The sequence below is a fragment of the Micrasema longulum genome, unplaced genomic scaffold, assembly GCF_059751315.1.
Source record: "Micrasema longulum isolate JH-2025_06_02 unplaced genomic scaffold, ASM5975131v1 h1tg003668l, whole genome shotgun sequence".
NCBI classification, from domain to species: domain Eukaryota; kingdom Metazoa; phylum Arthropoda; class Insecta; order Trichoptera; family Brachycentridae; genus Micrasema; species Micrasema longulum.
The window spans coordinates 9454-16600 of NW_028280701.1; positions in this window are offsets into that span (position 1 = coordinate 9454).

The following is a 7147-nucleotide window of genomic DNA, read 5'->3' on the forward strand; positions in this document are numbered from 1 at the left end:
TTTACAGCGAAATAGTCAAATTTTTCAGTTTTTTCGTAACTAAAATACATATTTTATAAATTGTGAACGTTAGTGCTCTTGGTACAAAAACAAATTAATCATTTGCAACTATATTCTATATACATACTAATATAGTACGTAGATTATGTTCCGATTTCATGGGACCTCTGTCTCGTGTTATGTTGAAACAGGGACAAATAAAAGGCACAAAAATGTTGCTGATTTTGCAAAGTTTACAATATTATATCATTATCTAACGTTGGGCATCAATAAACAAATAATTCAATAAATTAGGTAATAACTTGTATTTTCATACAAGTTATGCCCGTTAGAAAGCGAAAGCGCTAATTGTTTAAATAAATAAGTGGAAGCGGACCGAGTATTTAAAGTTATATCTTTTACAAAAATATAAGTTATCTATGATCGCTTTCTTGACATCTTCGAGACTGGAATATTTATTAGGTATAGAATTTAATGTATTTTTACAAAACAGTAAGGATAGAGAATTGAAAATTACATAACAATAATTTTAATTTAGTTATTTTTGTGTGAAGGACCTTTTAACAAAGAGTTTCGAGGTAACTAATGGGTTGGTATAATGATATTTTAACGAGTTTAAATAAAGATCCCAGTCTCTAAGATGTCGCGAAAGCGATGAAAACGGTCACTGGTTTTTCCGAATTTGTGGATTGAAAGTATCACTCTTCTTTTATTTCTATAATAAATTACGAAGAACCTCCATCGAGAATTTTCACATCCAAATTTGAATATTTTATGTATCACCTAAAAACAGCAGAATTATATCAATAAATAACATAAATCGAATAACATAAATAGAATAAATATTACTAAAAAATATCGTACAAACTTCACTAAGATGGTTGGGTCATGTAGAACGAATGATGATAGAATGGCAAAACAGATATATATGACGAGAATGAATAGTGTAACGTAGGACGAGGACGACCAAGAAACACGTGGCATGAACGAATAAACCAAAATCTAAGGTCTGGTCATGTCAAAAGCAGACACGAACAAAGGGAATGTATGACAAGATATATGCGTGTGAAAGAAGCTTGAAATGTTTGTCAGGATAGAATTGTGTGGCGATTCATCCAATCCGCCTACCACTACGGAGAAATGGCGTGATGGTATTAGTAGTAATATATGAACGTCGAGGGGAGGGTAAAGATATAAGTAAAGTTCGATTCAATGTTATATATAGCAGGGATAAGGAATAAATGAGGTTACTTTGAGTTGAAGGTTAACTGGTACCGGGGAACACGCCTTTACTGCGACTCTTCTTAACTCGCCGTGTTGGTGATGCAGTTGGTATTGCACGAATAGTTCACCTGGGCCCCGATTACAGTGGGAAGTTAACAGAGTTATCTTCGACTGTCTATAAAGAAAAGCCAATATTTGTGTACGAAAATGAGTATATTTGCATAAACATTTAAAGTATCTTCGTCAGTTACCTGTTCTTGAACACGTTTAGAAGAAATAAATTATGCACACTCTGCTTTGCCTACAGAAAACGTGATTGTACTTTGTAGATAAAATTGAAGACGAATGTCAACTTTCCATTGTAATCGGGGCCCTGGCCCTCAATAACAATGGGAAGGTAAGAGATTAACCGATGCTTGACGATATAGGCAACTTATTTCGTCCTAAAATTCAAATATTCGTCTGAAATTTTCACCCGCCCACGTTGGTTATAAATGTAGTAGTAATCACGTTACTGATAAAAATCAAACGTATGTTTTAATTTTCGTGTTGAAAATATCAAGTTTACTATGAACATTTGTTTTTTTTTTTACCGTATCGTCATAATATGGGTCTTGAACATTTCAGGGTACTAACATACACTAAAAGCTAAATTATAGTATTATGGAAACATTATTAGTGACCGACCGAATCAAGATTTTCATCCGAAACCGAATTTCGGCTTCTGTTCTAGTTTCAGCTGAAACCGAAACTTATTGTCATATAAGTTAAAAGTCTATTTAAATTTATTTTATTTTCAAGAGGGAAAACGTTTTTGAGAAGGGAATATGGAAGTCTAGGCATTTACAGGGCTTATTCCAAACGCTCTCGCGGATGTAGATGATGTAAAAAGCTTTTATAGCGCATATCTACATACTAAATACGCGCTATAAAAGTATTTTCTACGGTCACGAGAGCGTTCGGAACAGCAGCGCAGATCTAAGCGTAAGACGTCTGTCAGTGATTTCATATGTAACGCATAGTTCTTTTAGGTGTCCATCCTATGTCCAATGTGATTGAAATATGTAATATAATTAATAGCTAATACTTTTTTCAGATAGTGTAATTTTTTATCAAGCTTGTGCCATTCTCATTATAAAATAAAATAAATATTTTACATATAATAAAAAACCATAGAAATTGGTATAAGATTTCAATCTTGGATATTTAATCGAACACTCTAGTTTTAAATCTGATGTTGGTTTTGTAATTAACAAATGGGTATAAATATTCTCAATTATTAATGGGCGGCTAGCGACAGACAATAGCAGAATAAACTCCATATTGACGAATATTTTTATTATTATTTTCGGCGTAGTCTTTGAAGTTCTTAAATATAAGACCTCGGACTTTATTAGAATAAACTTTAATATATCGGCATAAAAGACAATAACTTATTTTTAGTTTGTAAAATTAACGTATCTATCTGGTCTGTGGTAACTGGTTTAAAATTGATTTTAGAATATTGCAAAAACAAGATATAGGTACTAGCTCAGAGTAATAATTCGCTAGAGAAGCCCTTTAACTCTATTGCATAAAACAAAAGCGTTCCAAATTTTTGCTTTGGATTTTAGTTTAACAACAAACGTGTGACGGACAGTTTCGGTTTGCGCTTGCAATTCTCGACCAGAGTACTAACGGCCCGTTGTTATTACTGTAAATTGTAGCTAACTTCGTGGTTGATAATCGTAGAATAGTTTTTGTCCATATCTATTAGCCAGTGGCGTATTATTACTAGCAATATACATTCCAAAAAGCAACACTGAATAATCGACAGTATATTGTGAGATCGAATATTTTTTTATTTTTTTTGAGAAATGAAAGATTTGCCTCTGATTTATCCAAATATTTCAATTGATAAAAAAGTAACTCCCTATTAGAAAATGGTAACTAAATTGTGGTAGAGCGGGGTTAGAACCTTGGGCCTTGGATCTGTGAGTCCGCGACCCACGGGACCACAACCCGGTATTATTCTTTAAGAATTATAATAAACATCATTATTTTGGCATAAATTATATTTAAACAAGTGGTCTTCAATTGTTACATTATAATGTAATAATAATTATTAGCATAATTAGCGTATGGCAGTCGAATAGGAGCGAAATTGCCGGGTTAATTTTGGATAACGTGTCCGCTATAAAGTGTAACCCGGCCCGGGGCCAGAGAGCTTAAGTAGCCGATTTTCGATAAGTTCGGCAATTATTTGTTTGATATACAGCCTGAACGTACAGAACTGTTCCGCGTGTAGCCGTGTAGGTACCTGTGTAGCCTACCCCGAGGGCCTGTTCACTGTTCACATGGGGAACTAAATGATGATCTCTATCAGCTCGCGCAACGTGAATAAAGATATCAACTTTCGCTATTATCGTACCTTTGGAGAAAACGTTCGTTCATTTGTAATAAATTAAAAAGGAAAAAGAGCAAAAAAATATTTTAAGTTCTTCAAAGTTAAACGATCACGAATGTTTTTAGACAATAACGTTATAGCCAATTCTATAAAAAAAAACAATCTTATATATGATTTACTTTCAATATTTAATGAGCGGGCTATCCTATGTACGTTATGGTCACCAGACATTATGTCCATCAAATTTAACATAAGATGAACACATCCAAGAATCTCTCCCTTAATTCAACATAAGTATTTCAAACATTACAGTTTTTAGGTTTTGTTTTTCTTTGAAAACGAGACATTGCAAATTGTTTCTTCATTTTTTAAATATTTAAAGAACACGTTTATCGCAATACACAAGAATAAGTTTTTTTTTTTTTTCCAAAAACACTATACGGTGGCAATATTTAAGATGCATTTCAGAAAGTAACGCCAAATCAAAACAGACATTAAACTTAACTCACGGCACCGAGAGGATGGCGAATTCCCCGACCAAACACACGACTATCGAACGATCATGAAGGCGCTCATTCATCACAAACTCCAGGTCCTGGACCAAGTGCGGAGAAACAAATGGAATTACGTGCGGAAAAATGTCTTCAATGTTTCCCGCCGCGTCGATTATGGCGTCGCCTGCAGGTTACTGGTAAGGTGTGCGGTGTAGCACTAGGTGCGAGCAAGTGAGAAATGGATCCTAATAAAATCATGAATCGTATCCCATAGCTGCACGAGATTAATGATGAATTAATGAGAAGGGGATTTGAAATATTCAGTAAATAGTATTCTAGGGGACTCTGATCGGCGCGGAGCAAGTTTTGTGATTATTTTTTATGTCGGCAACGATTTACGAATCGACAACTCGATGATTTAGTTAATCGATACATGGAACGAAAGGAGAGCGATCGCATTTATTTTTTTTTAATTAGAAAAACAACCTCTATCTAAAAGAGAGTAGAATTCGAAAACTACAAATATACCTGAGGCCCTTAACCTCATATTTGCACCACCACAAAAAAACGGTACGGATAGAAATTAATAAGGCTTCTATTTTCCCCACAGAATGAAGTTCACCCACTCCGGGGCCCTACAGCGTCGGCGAACTGATTGCGGATAACAATTATATAATGCAAAGCTGACGTTTGAGATTAACGGGGTGTTAAGACGAATAGAGGCATAATCGAGCGTCGGCCGAAGCCAATACAAAATACGGGTTTGAAATCGCGTGATTCCGCGGACATTGGTAAATGCACAAATAACTCACTGCCAAGCTGACACCTCGCCTAATAAAATGTGATTGATACTCTGCCATTAGCGGAGGGTAAGTGTTTTTTAAACTACCCTACTGAATGAATATATTGAATATTTAAGTAAAAGTTAAAGCGTTGCGCGGTAATACACTACCTCTACTCCCTTTGTATTATTTAAATCTTCTTTTCTTTTCTTTTCTTTTATTATTCTTTAATTTTAAATTTATCTTGTTTCTATTTACATTATTTTTATTACTATGTATAAATATATGTATTTTTATTTTATTTGCAACTTTAAGTGCCTAACATTTCTTAATTTGCTTTTATTTTGATACCGATAAAATTGTATTCAATATAGGATTGCCCTAAACTAGTATCTCTCATCAACTTCAGGGTGCCTGGAAGAATGACTGGACAAGTGCCACCGTTTTGTAGCAACAATTCACGGACAGTGTATACTTGTAATGCCGTATTAAATAGACTGCATGAACTCGGCAATAGTTATTCCCACGTATCTGATATATTTAGTGTAGGGTATTGTTCCTATAGAACAAACCTTTTGAACTTTTTCAAAGGTGGTGAATGGTAATTATATTTATTTATTCATGCATTTCATAATATATACAGTTTTTTGTTCACTTTGCCCAGCTTTATGAAACAGTACTTATGATTTTCTTGTTGTATTACTGTAGAATGTTCTATTATTATAACTTTCTACTGAATATGCTGTATAATTTTTAGGTTTAATTTTTTTTTATAAATCTTGGGTATAAGGGAATTTATGTTTAAAAAAAAAAAATATATATATATGGTATATTAAGTCAAATATGTTAGTATTATAAATATTTGTAAAATGCAGATTTGCTTTTTATGTTAACATAATAAAATAAATAATGTACCTAATCAATAGCTTACACCACTGTGGAAAATTTATATTGACTGTTTTCACAATTTTCGTTTATTTATATTCTTATTTTCTGTATACAATATATGTATAAACTGTTGTTTTTTTTCCAAATAAAAATAAATAAATAAATTTAAAACAATAATGACGACTTGTAAATAAAAAAATCATTCCTTCGAATTAAATTGTGTCAAAAGTGCTAGAATGTGTTATAGAGGGTCCAAAAAGACGTATTAACTCATAAACATGTACAATAATACTTGACCCAGTCCGGCACTAAGACATGAAGGATTTTTCATTAAATTGATTGAGGACTCAAACGCACTTTCCTATAAAACTGAATATATGTGTAAGCAATAATTGTGTAGTTAATATTAGCATATAAAAATAATAACAACAAAAAAAACTAGATCCCTGGTCGTTCCCCAATTACAAATTACTACGGAGAACGAACATTAAATTGCGTTATTCCAAGATTGTTCAATGATCTCCCGCAAAGCACCATTAACGTGGAAAATCTTCATTTGAAAAAAAGAACTGAAGAAATATCCCCTTTATACTTTACAATGAAAGTAAAAAGGGTAATAAATTAATAAATATAAAAGTGTGTAAAATAAACCTGTCCTAAAAATTTTGTCACACCAAAAAGTCATTAGACTTAGTGGGTAACTAATTATAATATGTTTCTAAAAATAGCATAATTAAACATAGTATATTCACACGGTAACAAATTTAATGAATAAGAGGCCTTACTTATAAACTTGGTATAAAGTTACGCCTAAGCATAGTGGTAACATAATGATGGTAATACCATCATTATTCTATCACTATGCCTAGGCGTAAATTTATGCCAAGTTTATAAGTAAGGCCCAAGGTAAATAACACTATCAAAACTCAATATTGTGTATATTTTCGGTGTATAGGTCTAGTTCGGTGTAAGCGAGTTCAGTCACATAAGGCGAGGGCGTATTTAAATAATAATTAAATACAAATGGAGGGCAATTTTCTTTCTTTAATTACTCGGGTAGGCCGGCTCAGCGGTGGGGGTTGTATTATGTCAGCGGTGGAGAAACATAATTGGAAGCGATAATTAACTTCAATTGGGAATATTGTACAAATGAAAAATTATCAAAATACACGTATTATTTTACAACCACGAATAATGTTCATGTTTTTGAAAATATGAAACATTAAAAAATTTCTAGTGGTATTGAATAAATGGTAAATACATTTTCATCAATTTCAAGAGGGGTTAATTATGAATATTAACTAAATTAGAATCGTAAAATTTAGGATTAAAACCACTGAATAGGTATTAAATATATCTGTTATTAAAACCAA